This window comes from Mustela putorius, unplaced genomic scaffold (assembly GCF_011764305.1).
Source record: "Mustela putorius furo isolate JIRA1106 unplaced genomic scaffold, ASM1176430v1.1 tig00003915_pilon_pilon_pilon, whole genome shotgun sequence".
NCBI lineage: Eukaryota > Metazoa > Chordata > Mammalia > Carnivora > Mustelidae > Mustela > Mustela putorius.
In genome coordinates, this window is record NW_025422062.1 from 349241 (window position 1) to 363959 (window position 14719).

Below are 14719 nucleotides of genomic sequence, written 5' to 3' on the forward strand. Positions count from 1 at the left end.
AGACTCAGTAGTGTAGAAAGGACAAAATATCATATTACAAAATATTCTATTCCTATCCTTTTGTATACCCAGAACAATAAGTTAATATATGTGCTGCCAAAGGAGCACATAAGTTAAATGAAGATTGTACTGGGAAGATTAAACAATTATTCCATAAAATGAGTGGGTTTTGAATGGGACATGAAGGGCGGACTTGTGAGTTAGGAAAAAAATATATATAAAAGGACTTAATGAAGGTTTAATTAAAGCATAACAACTATGCTGTATTACTAAAAGATATTAAAATGATGATATGGAAATACCTTGCCTATTACTTAATATCTCACAGAGTAACATCAAATCACCTATTAATCCTTTCTACTAACAGCTGTTCCTCTCTTTGTTTCACTTTACATAACATGTGATGGATTGACATTTGTAGAAATAAGGGGGAAACATGGAAGAAAGTGAACAATTAGAAAGGATCAAAATACAGTAATAAACCAGGTAAATAACCAGTGAATATTTACTATAATGTAAATATATGCTGTTTCAATGCATGCACATTTATAAACTGAGAATTTTCAGGAGTGACAGCCAATGTAGAAAATCTAGATGGTGTTATAGAAAATTCCATAAAACCCTTTGCATTAGTTTAACAGCCTGGTATAATATTTAGAAACCAGACTGTGTAATTTCTTTGAGCAGTTAAGCATAGAAAAACATGGCTGAAATAATGATAAACACTTAACATTTAGTTAACTTTTTGTTTATTTTTATCCTTTAATGCCCATATTGTGTTCATAATGTCCTAAGTATTTATGGTTGTTAGAGCAAAGTAAATTTGAAAATTTCCATGGGGAGGGGAAATGGTATCTGTTTGTAAAACAAAACAAAACAAAACAAAACAAAAACACAAGGCACCTTTCCCTTGGTTGTGAGCTGCCCTTCCCTTACTGCTCAATGCATTTTCATTAACACCCACCTCACAGTCCAGAGGAAACCATCTGTTTTCCCATCTTTAAGAAATTTTATCCTACAAGTCTTTCCTCATGACACTGTTGCCTATTACATAAATCAAACAGACATTCAACCTCTTGGAATGGAATCAGAAACCCACAAAGCTGACTGCTGTCAGGACTCATAAGGAAGGCAATTAATAAATTTATTATTTAGGAGAGGAGTTGTTTGCTTTCTAAAAATCCATGCAAAATTGGAATGTTATCCAGAGTGTATATCAAACTAACGAAGCTAAAAGTGTCTTTTTATCTCAGGTTCACCCATTTGACAATCATTATATTTTCTCCTTTATCTCTGGTTTGGTCAGCTATGCTAGTGTCAGAACACTTAATTCATTCAGCCAATCAACAAAGACCTATTTAGTACTAATTTTTTGTGGGTGGGATGAATAAGACAAATATCTGCCACAATGGAGCATATGATCTAGAGTTTAAAATTCATATTTGAATTACTTACATACCACCACATACATGAATTACATACTTACCACCACAAATGTAAACAACACTTATAAAATTGAAAAAGAAATAGATGATAATGATGTTAAGGAGAAGACCTTAATATTAAAAGCAATAAAATTGATATGTCTATTAGTAGAAATAAAAAATGGTCATATATTAACTAAAGTAAAATTTAGGGGTCCCTAGGTGACTCAATCAGTTAAGCAGCTGCCTTTGGCTCAGGTCATGATCCCAGGGTCCTGGGATTAATACCTGCATCGGGCTCACTGCTGGGTAGTAAGCCTGCCTCTCAATCTTCCTCTGCCTGCCACTCTGCCAACTTGAGCTCTCTCTCTCCCTCTGTCAAATAAACAAAATCTTAAAAAAAAAAAAAAGATAAATATAAAGTAACACTTACTGAAGATTTGGGGACGGTGATGTTATCAAGATGGCAACATGGATGCATGGATGGCTCCTTATTTATTGCTAAAGGTAAATGTATAGTCAAAACCAGATTCTCCAATATTGTAATGGTGATATATAAATCATTTATTGTCTAGTTTAAAAGATAAAAAAAACCAAGTTTATTAAAAATAACTATAACTGCAATCATTTGTTATTAAAAGTACAATATAAAAATGATCTAAAATGTAAAAACATCAATAACCTGTTGTTATAGGAGAAGTATAAATTTTCTGTACACTATTGAAGTTCAGTTGTTTTCCACATAAGATGGAATGTTAAAACTAACGTATTTTATATAAGCTTAATGCTAAATATTAAAAAATATGTAGTAGATACACAAAAGATTTTGATAAAGAAGTTAAAAAAAAGTCATTATATTACAAACAAAGATAACAAGACAGGAAATAAAGAGCAGAGCATCTACAAAAGAGCAATTAACAGAGAAACAAAATAAACACTGGGGAAGAAAAAAAATTTTTTTTAAAAAGGGAGGGGAAGACAAGACATAATACACTTAACTATAAGAAACAAACTGATTGTTTCTGGAGGGGAGATGGGCAGGGGAATGGGCTAAGTCAGTAATAATTATTAGGAGGTCACTTGTGATGAGCATTGAATGTTATATGTAAATGGCGAATTACTAAATTCTACTCCTGAAACTAATATTACACTATATATTAACTAAAATTTAAATAAATCATGAAATATAAAAAGAATGAAAGGCAATAGTTAAGTCCTTACCTATCAATAATTTCCTTAACTGTAAGTGAATGGAATCATCAAGTTGGAAGACATAGAAAGGCTAGAATAGATTAAAAAACAAACAAAAAACACAAGATCCAACAATATGTTGCTATAAAAGAATCACTTTAGCTTTAAGGACACACATGGGCAGAGAGTAAAGGGATGGAAAAAGATATTCCAAGCTAATGATAACAAAAGAAAACAAGGGTAGCAATAACTATAACAGACAAAATAGGGTTTATATAAGCTAAAAATCACCACAGGAGTCAAAGAAGGTCATTATAAATAAGGAAAGTGTCATCAATTCATCAATACAGTAATTGTAAATATCATGTACCTAATATTGAGCCACATAAATATATAAACCAAATACTAACAAAACAAAAAGGAGAAATAAATAGCAATACAATAGTATCTGGGGACAATAATACCCCACTCTTACATATGGATAGATCATCCAGACAGAAAATCAATAAGAAAATAGTGAATTTAAACACTATGCCTGGACAACTGGGTGGCTCAGTCAGTCAAGCCTTTGCCTTTGGCTCAGGTCGCGATCCCAGGGTCCTGAGATAGAGTCCCACATTGGGCTCCCTGCTCAGGAAGGGGTCTTCTCACTCTGTCTCTGCCTTTACCCCTTGCTCATTCTCTCTGCCCTGCTCTCTCTCAAACAAACAAACAAACAAACAAAACAAAACAAACAAACAAGAACTATGTCAAATGAACCTAACATATTTACAGGATATTCCATCCAATACTATCATAATAAATATTCTTCTCAAGCACACGTGGAATATTTTCTAGGATAGATCACATTTTAAACCACAAAACAAGAGTCCCCCAAAAATCAATAATATAGAAAGCATATCGAGTATATTTCCAGCCAAAATAATATGAAACTAGAAATCAATACAGAAGGAAATTTGGAAAATTTACAAATACACAGACATACACATTTTTAAACAAACAAAAAATAAAAAAAAAGAAGACAAAGTGGGAATAAAAATACATCTTGAGGAAAATAAAAAAATATATACCAAAAAATTATGAGAAGCTGCAAAGCAGTTATAAAAGGAAATTTATAGCTATTAAAAAAAGATTTCAAATAAAGAACTTAATATAACAGTTCAAAAAAACAACAAAAAGAACAAAGTAAACTTAAAAGTAGCAAAAGGAAGGGAAAAAAATAAAAATTAGGGAAGAAATAAATGAAGTATAGAATTAAAAAACTAGAAAGTTTTTTAAAATGGTAAATAAAATTAGACTTAGTAATGATAAATTAAAAAAAAAGACAGCTAGACTAACTCAGAAAAAAGAGAGAAGACTCAACAAAATCAGAAATGAAAAAGGAGACATTATAACAGATACCACAGAAATATAAAGGACAAAAGACAGTTAAATGCCAGCGAATCAAAAGCCTAGAGGAAATGGACAAATTCCTAGGCACATACAACCTATCAAGACTGAATCATAAGGACATAAAAATGTGAACAGACCAATAAGGGGTAAGGAGATTGAATCCGTAATAAAAACCTTCTAACAAATAAAAGTTCAGAGTCAGATGATTTCCACAGTGAATTCTACCAAACATTTTAAGAAGAAATAATACAAACACTTTTAAAACCCTTCCCAAAAAGTTGAAGAGGTTGAAATACTCCGAGGCACATTTTACAAAGCCAGCATTATCTTGATATCAAAACCTGACATGAGCACTACAAAAAAAAATCAGCAACAAAAAGAACTACTGGATAATATCCCTGATAAATAAAAATGTAAAATTTCCACACAAAATGCTACAAAACTGAATTCACCAGCACATATCAGTAAATGTGATGCATTATATTAATAGAATGATCAATAAAAACTCATATGATCAACTCAATATATGCAGAAAAGGCATTTGACAAAACTCAACAACCTTTCATAATAAAAATACTCACCAAACTGGGTACAGAAAGAATACACATCAACACAATAAAAACCACATATTCCATGGAAGGATTCAAGATGGCGGAGAAGTAGCAGGCTGAGACGACATCAGGTAGCAGGAGATCAGCTAGATAGCTTATCTAACCATTGCAAACACCTACAATCCAATGGGAGATCAAAGAGAAGGAGAGCAACAATTCTAGAAACAGAAAAATGATCACATTCTGAAAGGTAGAACCGGCGGAAAAGTGAACCCAAAGAACGGGAAGGTAGACCGCGGGGGGAGGGGCCAGCTCCCGGCAAGTGGTGGAGCAACGGAGAAGAAAATCAGGACTTTTTAAGTTTGATCCAATGAGGGATATCACCCCAGATGGATGGTCAGCATAGCTCCAGGTCCCTCAGGGTCACAGAAGGACCAGGGGTATCTGAGTGTCACAGAACTCACAGGAATTAGAGTGGGGAAGCCGGCTACAGAGACAAAGCTGAGGAGTGAGCTCTCAACCCAGGGTTACTTTGAACCAGGCATAGGCAGGGTGAACTTGGAGCACAGCCAAGGGCCAGGGAGACAGGAGTAATTGAGCTCTTTTCTCCAAGCATGGCCAGAGGCCAGGGAGATGAGAATGACCAAGGACTTTTCTCCAAGTGCGAACGACAGGGTGCTTTTCTCCAAGCATGGCCAGAGGCTGGGAAGATGGGAGTGATTAAGCACTTTTCTCTGAGGGTGCACTGAGGAGCGGGGCCCTGAGCTCTCCACTCCTCTGGGACGGATTGTGAGACCGCCATTATCATTCCATCATCCAGAACTCTACAGAAAGCATTCAGGGAACAATAGCTCCCGGATTACTTAGCCCTACCCTAGGTAAGGGCAGGACAAATCCATCTCGGGCAAAGACACTTGAGAATCAATACAAAAGGCCCCCTCCCCAGAAGACCAACAAGAAAACCAGCCAAGATCAACTTCACTTACTGAAGAGAACAGTGGAATTCCAGAGGAGGAGAAAGCAAAACAAGGAATTCATGGCTTTCTCCCAATGATTCTTTAGTCTTGCAGTTATATATTTTGTCTTTTTCCTTCTGCTAACTTTTTTTTAACTTTTACCCATTCCTCTCTTAATGATTTTTTTAACGAGTTTATTTTTAAAATACCTTACAAAAATAATAATCTATTTTGAACCTTCATTATTATAGTCATATTTTATCCTCCATTTTATCTAACTATATATATTTTTTACACATAGGGTTTTTTCTTCTAAAAAATTTGGGGTATAACTTCTCCTAATAGATCAAAATATACCCTAAATCTAGCTACAAGATTGTTCTAGTGTCCAGCCTGAACAAATTCTCTCTAGTTTATTTTTCTTTATTGTCCCAACCAACTTGCTCTATCAACTTATTTTTTAGAAATTAAATTTTTTTTCATTTTTTTTCATTTTTTTAAGATTTTATTTATTTATCAGGGGGGGGGGAGAGAGTGAGCACAGGCAGACAGAATGGCAGGCAGAGGCAGAGGGAGAGAAGCAGGCTCCCTGCCGAGCAAGGAGCCCGATGTGGGACTTGATCCCAGGACGCTGAGATCATGACCTGAGCCGAAGGTAGATGCTTAACCAACTGAGCCACTGAGGCGTCCATTTCTTCCTCATTTTTATAGGTTTATTCCATCCCTTCATTGTGCCTACCCTTTTATGTTTTTCATCCTTTAAAATCTTGGGAGGTAGTTTCTTCTAAGAGACCAAAATACTCCCAAAATTAAGTGAGTGACCCTGTTCTAGTCACAAGTCTAGTATATATATATATATATATATTTTTTTTCTTTTTAAATATTTTTTCCTTGTTTTCTTTTTTTTAAACCTTTTTTCCCCCCTTGAACTTCTTTTTTATCCCCTTTCGTTCTCCCACAACTTGGGTCTCTTCTGATTTGGTTAAAGCACATTTTCCTGGGGTATTTACCACCCTTTTAGCATTTTATTTGCTCCTTTATGTATTCTTATCTGCTCAAAATGACAAGGTGGAAAAACTCACCACAAGAAAAAGAACAAGAGGCAGTACCAAAGGCTAGGGACCTAATCAAAACAGACATTGGTAATATGACAGAACTAGAGTTTAGAATGACAACTCTCAAGGTTCTAGCTGGGCTCGAAAAAGGCATGGAAGTTATTAGAGAAACCCTCTCCAGAGAGATAAAATCCCTTTCTGGAGAAATAAAAGAACTAAAATCTAACCAAGTTGAAATCAAAAGAGCTATTAATGAGGTGCAATAAAAAATGGAAGTTCTTACTGCTAGGATAAATGAGGCAAAAGAATGAGTGATATAGAAGACCAAATGATGGAGAATAAAGAAGCTGAGCAAAAGAGAGACAAACAAATACTGGACCACGAGGAGAGAATTTGAGAGATAAGTGAAACCATAAGACGACACAACATTAGAATAATTGGGATCCCAGAAGAAGAAGAAGGGGAGAGGGGAGCAGAAGGTATATTGGAGAGAATTTTTGTAGAGAATTTCCCTAATATGGCAAAGGGAACATACATCAAAATCCAGGAGATGCAAAGAATGACCCTCAAAATCAATAAAAATAGGTCCACATCCCGCAACCTGATAGTAAAATTTACAACTGTTAACAACAAAGAGAAAATCCTGAAAGCAGCCTGGGAAAAGAAGTCTGTATTGTACAACAGTAAAAACATTTGATTGGCAGCAGACTTATCCACAGAGACCTGGCAGGCCAGAAAGAACTGGCATGATATATTCAGAGTGTTAAGTGAGAAAAACATGCAGCCAAGAATACTATATCCAGCTAGGCTATCATTGAAAATAGAAGGAGAGATTAAAAAGCTACCAGGACAAACAAAAGCTGAAAGAATTTGCAAAACCAAACCAACTCTCCAGGAAATACTGAAAGGAGTCCTCTAAGCAAAGAGAGAGCCTAAAAGTAGTAGATCAGAAATAAACAGAAACAATATACAACAACAGTCACATTATAGGCAATACAATGCCACTAAATTCATATCTCTCAATAGTTACCCTGAATGTAAAAGGCCTAAATGCACCAATCAAAAGACACAGGGTATCAGAATGGATAAAAAGCAAAACCCGTCAATATGCTGTCCAAGAAACTCATCATATACCCGAAGACACGCCCACATTTAAAGAGAGGGGTGGAAAACAATTTACCATGCTAATGGACATCAGAAGAAAGCTGGGGTGGCAATCCTTATATCAGATAAATTAGATTTTAAGCCAAAGACTATAATGAGGAAGGACACTATATCATACTCAAAGGGTCTGTTCAACAAGAAGACCTAACAATTTTAAATATCTATGTCCTTAACATGGGAGCAGCCAACTATATAAACCAATTAATAACAAAATCAAAGAAACACATCGACAATAATAAAATAATAGTAGGAGAATTTAACACTCCCCTTATTGAAATGGACAGATCATTCAAGCAACAGATCCACAAGGAAAAAGGCCTTAAATGACACACTGGACAAGATGGACATCACAGGCATATTCAACACATTCCATCCCAAAATAACAGAATACACATTCTTCTCTAGTGCGATGGAATATTCTCCAGAATAGACCACATCCTGGGTCATAAATCAGATCTCAACCATTATCAAAAGATTGGGATCATCCCCTGCATATTCTCAGACCACAATGCTCTGAAACTAGAACTCAATCACAAGAGGAAACTTGGAAAGAACACAAATACATGGAGACTGAACAGCACCCTTCTAAATAATGAATTGGTCAACCAGGAAATTAAAGAAGAATTGAAAAAATTCATGGAAACAAATGATAATGAAAACAAAAGTGTCAAAATCTGTGGGATACAGCAAAAGCAGTCCTGAGAGGAAAATATTAAGCTTTACAAGCCTTTCTCAAGAAACAAGAATGATCTCAAATTCACAACAAAACCCTACACCTAAAGGAGTTGGAGAAAGAACAACAAAGAAAGCCTAAACCCAGCAGTAGAAGAGGAATAATAAATATCATGGCAGAAATCAATGAAATAGAAACCAAAAAAAAAAAAACAAAAACCCACCACCAACAAAAAAACCAATAGAACAAATCAACGAAACTAGGAGGTGGTTTTTTGAAAGAATTAATAAGATTGATAAACCCCTTTCCAGACTTATCAAAAAGAAAAGAGAAAGGACCCAAATAAATAAAATCATGATTGAAAGAGGAGAGATCACAACCAACACCAAAGAAATACAAACAATTATAATAACATACTATGAGCAACTCTACGCCAACCAATTCAACAATCTGAAAGAAATGGATACATTCCAGAGACATATAAACTACCACAACTGAACCAGGAAGAAATAGAAAACCTGAACAGACCCATAACAAGTACGGAGATTGAAACAGTCATCAAAAATCTCCAAACAAATAAAAGTCCCGGGCCAGATGGCTTCCCAGGGGAATTCTACCAAACATTTAAAGAAGAATTAATTCCTATTCTCCTGAAACTGTTCCCAAAAAATAGAAATGGAAGGAAAACTTCCAAAATCGTTTTTTCTGAGGCCAGCATCACCTTGATCCTAAAACCGGACAAGGATCCCATCAAAAAAGAGAACTACAGACCAATATCCTTGATGAACACAGATGCGAAAATTCTCACCAAAATACTAGCCAATTGGATTCAACAGTACATTAAAAGGATTATTCACCAAAACCAAGTGGGATTTATTCCAGGGCTACAAGGTTGGTTCAACATTTGCAAATCAATCAATGTGATACAACACATTAATAAAAGAAAGAACAAGAACCATATGATACTCTCCATAGATGCTGAAAAAGCATTTAACAAATGCAGTATCCTTTCCTGATTAAAACTCTTCAAAATGTAGGGATAGAGGGCACATATTATCAATATTATAAAAGCCATCTATGAAAAACCCACTGCAAATACCATTCTAAATGGAGAAAAACTGAATACTTCTCTGCTGAGGTCAGGAACACGGCAGGGATGTCCGTTATCACCACTGCTATTCAACATCGTACTAGAAGTCCTAGCCTCAGCAATCAGACAACAAAAAGAAATTAAAGGCATCCAAATTTTGCCAAATTGGCAAAAGAGAAGTCAAACTATCCCTGTTTGCAGATGATATGATACTGTATGTGGAAAACTTAAAGGACTCAACTCCAAATCTGCTCTAACTTGTAAAGGAATTCTGTAAAGTATCAGGATATAAAATCAATGCACAGAAATTGGTTGCATTTTTTTATACCAACAAGACTGAAGAAATAGAAATTAAGGAGTGAATCCCATTTAAAATTGCACCAAAAACACTAAGATACCTAGGTATAAACCTAACCAAAGAGACAAAGAATCTATACTCAGAAAACTCTAAAGCACTCATGAACGAAATTGAAGAAGACACAAAGAAATGGAAAAATGTTCCATGCTCCTGTATTGGAAGAACAAATATTGTGAAAATGTCTATGCTACCTAAAGCAATCTACATATTTAATGCAATCCCTATCAAAATCCCATCCATTTTTTTAAAGAAATGGGACTCCCATCCATTTTTTTAAAGAAATGGGACAAATCATCTTAAAATTTATATGGAACCAGAAATACCTCAAATAGCCAGAGGAATATTGAAAAAGAAAGCCAAAGTTGTTGACATCACAATTCCAGACTTGAAGCTCTAGTACAAAGTTGTCATCATCAAGATAGTAGGGAACTGTCACAAAAACAGGCATAGATCAATGGAACAGAATAGAGAGCCCAAAAATACACCCTCAACTCTATGGTCAACTAATCTTCAACAAAACAGGAAGGAATGTCCAATGAAAAAATGAGAGCCTCTTCAACAAAAGGTGTTGGGAAAATTGAACAGCCAAATGCAGAAAAATGAAATTGGACCATTTCCTTACACCATACATGAAAATAGACTGGAAATGGGTGAAGAAGCATAATGTGACAAAGGAATCCATCAAAATCTTTGAGGAGAGAACAGGTAGCAACCTCTTTGACCTCAGCAGCAGCAACTTCTTCCTAGGAACATCGCCAAAGGCAAGGGAAGCAAGGACAAAAATGAACTATTGGGATTTCATCAGATCAAAAAGTTTTTGCACAGCAAAGGAAAGAGTTAACAAAGCCAAAAGATAACTGTCAGAATGGGAGAAGATATTTGCAAATGACATACCAGATAAAGGGCCAGTATCCAAAATCTATAAAGAGCTTATCAAACTCAACACCCTAAGAACAAATAACCCATGAAGAAATGGGCAGAGGACATGAACAGACATTTCTGCAAAGAATACATCCAAATGGCCAACAGACACATGAAAAAATGCTCCACATCACACGGCATCAGGGAAATACAAATCAAAACCAGAATGACATACCACCTCACACCTTTCATAATGGCTAAAATGAACAAGTCAGTCAATGACAGATGCTGGCGAGGATGTGGAGAAAGGGCAACCCTCCTACACTGTATGTGGGAATGCAAGCTGGTGCAACCACTCTGGAAAACAGCGTGGAGGTTCTTCAAAAAGCTGAAAATAGAACTACCCTATGACCCAGTGATTGTATTACTGGGTATATACCCTAAAGATACAAACGTGGCATTCTGAAGGGGCACAAGCACCCACATGTTATAGCAGCAATGTCCACAATAGTTAAACTATGGAAAGAACCTAAATGCCCTTCAACAGATGAATCAATAAATAAGATGTGGTATATATGTACAATGGAATACTATGCAGCCATGTAAAGAAATGAAATCCTGCTATTTGTAATGACGTGGATGGAACTAGAGGGTATTATGCTTGGCGAAATAAATCAATCTGAGAAAGACAACTATCATATGATCTCCTTGATATGATGAAGTGGAGATGCAACATAGGTGGTTTGTGGGATACGAAAAGTAAAATAAAAGAAGATGGGATTGGGAGGGTCACAAACCATAAAAGACTGGATCTCACAAAACAGACAGAGTGTTGTTGGGTGAAGGTGTTTTGGGAGAGGATGGTGGGGGTATGGACATTGGGGAGGGTATGTGCTACGGTGAGTGCTGTGAAATGTGTAAACCTGGTGATTCACAGACCTGTACCCGTAGGGATAAAAAGACATTATATGTTTATTAAAAAAATCCATTAAAAAAACACATATTACAAGCCCAGAGCTAATCTCATATTCAATCAAAAAAGTTTGAAAGTTTTCCCCTTAAAGATCAGAAAAAAGACAAGTGTGTCCACTTTCACTACTCTCATTTGACATAGTACTGGATGTCCTAGCCAGAAAAACAAGGAGCACAAAGAAATAAAAGAATCCAAAAAAAAAAAGGAAGAAGTAAAATTTTCTTTTCTTGGATAACATGAACTTACATGTAAAAAAATCCTAAAAAATTCACAAAAAACATTTGAATAAACAAATTCAGTAAAGCTGCCAAATACAAGATCAATATATAAAAGACAAGAATGTTGTTTTGTTTCGTTTTTTTTTTAATATGGAATGCTTCCCAGTTTTTCATATCATCCTTGTTCAGTGATCATGCTAATCTTCTCTGCATCATTCCAATTTTAATATATGTGCTCCCAAAGTAAGCACAAGACAGGAGCATTTTAACACTCTAATGATGAACTATCTGAAAAAATAAAGAAAACAATCTAATTCACAATAGCATAAAAAATAATAAAACACTTAGGAAAATATTTAACTAAGAAGATGAAAGATCTGTACCCCATAAACTATGACATTGATAAAGAAATTGAAGAATATACAAACAGAAAGATAGCCCATATTAATGAACGGTAAGAATTAACATTGTTAAAATGTCCATACTACTGAAAACCATCTGTAAATTCAATTCCTATCAAAAATCCAATGTTAGGGGCATCTGAGTGGCTCAGTGGGTTAAGCCGCTGCCTTCGGCTCAGGTCATGATCCCAGGGTCCTGGGATCGAGCCCTGCATCAGGCTCTCTGCTCAGCAGGGAGCCTGCTTCCTCTTCTCTCTCTGCCTGCCTGTCTGCCTGCTTGTCATCTCTCTCTGTCAAATAAATAAATAAAAAATCTTTTAAAAAAATCCAATATTATTTTTTTACAGAAGTAAGTAAAGAATCCTAAAATTTATATGAGATCATAAAAGACAACAAATAATCAAAGCAGTTCTGAGAAAGAATGAAGAAGCGAAATTACACTTCTTGATTTGAAATTATACTACAAAGCCCTCATGCTCAAAACAATAAAGTATACTGGCATAAAAACAGACCAATAAACAAGTAGAACAGAATTGAGAGTCCAGAAATAAATCCTTTCATACAGTCACCTAATATTTGACAGGGGCCAACATATGTAATGGGTAAAGATAGTCTGTTCAATAAATGATATTTAAAATTGAATAGTCACATAAAACAGTATGAAACTGGAACCTTATATCACTCATAAAGTCTTAACTTGAAATAGATGAAACTAAATTTCCTAAAGGAAAACATAGGAAAAATTCTCCTTGACATTGGTCTTGCCAATAGTTTTTTGGATACCAGACCAAAAACACAAGCAAAAAAAGCAAAAATAAATAAATGGTATTACATCAAACTAAAGTTTCTGCATTGCCAAAAAAAAAAAAAAGAGAGAGAGAGAGAATGAAAGCACAATCCACAGAATGGAAGAAAATACTTACAAATCTTATATCTGAAAACAGGTTAATAACCAACAGAAACAAATAGAAAAAAATATATAATTAAAAAATAGCAAAAGGATCTCAATAGACTTTTTTTTTTCAAAAAAGTTATATAAATGACCACAAGGGGCATTAAAAAGTGCTCAACGTAAAAACTCAGGGCAAAGTCATTATGTTGTTGTTGTTGCTGTTTACCTCTGAAAAACACAGCAAGATATTACTACCTATTAGAATATATACTACCAAAAAATTAAAACTAACAAATTTTGGTAAATATTGGGGAAAATGGGGAACTTAGGCACTGTGATAGGGATATAAATTTGTATGGAAAACAGTATGGAGATTATTCATATTATTAAAAGTAAAATTACCATATGATTCAGTAATCCCACTACTAGGTATATATCTAAAGGAAACGAAGTCACTATTCGAAGACATATCTGCACTTTTATGTTCATTATAAAATTATTAACTCTAAGCAAGAGATGGAAATAACTTCAGTATCCATTAATGGATGAATGAATAAAATAAGTATGGTAAATATATACTATGGAATACTACTTAACCATGAAAAATTAAGAAATACTGCCATTTACAACAGCATGGATGGATCTTGAAGGTATTATACTAAGTGAAATATTTCAAAGATTTTATATGGTTTTTTTTATTTATGTATTATGATATCCCTTACATACAGAATCTGAAGAAAAGGCAAACAATGGAAACTTAGAGTTGAGTTGACAAGAGGTGAACCTGGGGTGGAATAAGGTGGTCAAAGGGTACAAACTTGCAACTATAATATGAAAAAGTCTGGGGATCTAATGTACAGCGTGAAGATCATAGTTAATAATATACATACTTTTTTATTGTGCTTCCTTTTATTAAACTTTGCATATATCACATTTTTACAAGTTGAAAGTTTATAGCAATCTTGTATAAAAGAGGTCTGCTGCCACCATTTTTCTAACAACATTTGTTCATTTTGTGTCTCTCTGTCACATGTTGGTAATTCTTGCAATATTTCAAGTTTTTTCATTATTATTGTATTTGTTATGGTGATCTGTGATCAGTAATTATGACCCACTGAAAACTCAGAACTATTTTACTTAAGGTATATACATTGTTCTTCTTTAAAGACATAATGCTTTTGAACAGTACAGTATAGTGTTTAATTTTTATATGTACTGGGAAACATAATTTTTTATATGCACTGGGAAACCAAAAAAAAAAAAAAAACACAATTTGACTTAGTTTATTGAGATAATCGCTTTATTGAGGTGGTCTGGAACAAAACCCACAAGACCTCTGAAGTTTATCTCTACTGTACTATACACATAAAAGTTGCTAAGAGAGTAGATCTTAAAATTCCTTATGATACATGCATAAAAACAGTGGCAACTATATGAGATAGTAGATGTATTAACATTTTTATGTATTATATTGCAATACACATGTATACCAATTATATTGCAATACAGATGTATACCAA

The 14719-nt window shown here is 34.5% G+C and overlaps 1 non-coding gene across 1 annotated transcript; it reads right to left on the reverse strand.

Moving 5' to 3' along the window:
- Positions 1–12050: 12050 nt before the first annotated feature.
- LOC123388878 lies at positions 12051–12157 on the reverse strand. The gene has a single exon (XR_006603398.1). It is a non-coding gene; the product is annotated as a U6 spliceosomal RNA (small nuclear RNA).
- Positions 12158–14719: the final 2562 nt, after the last annotated feature.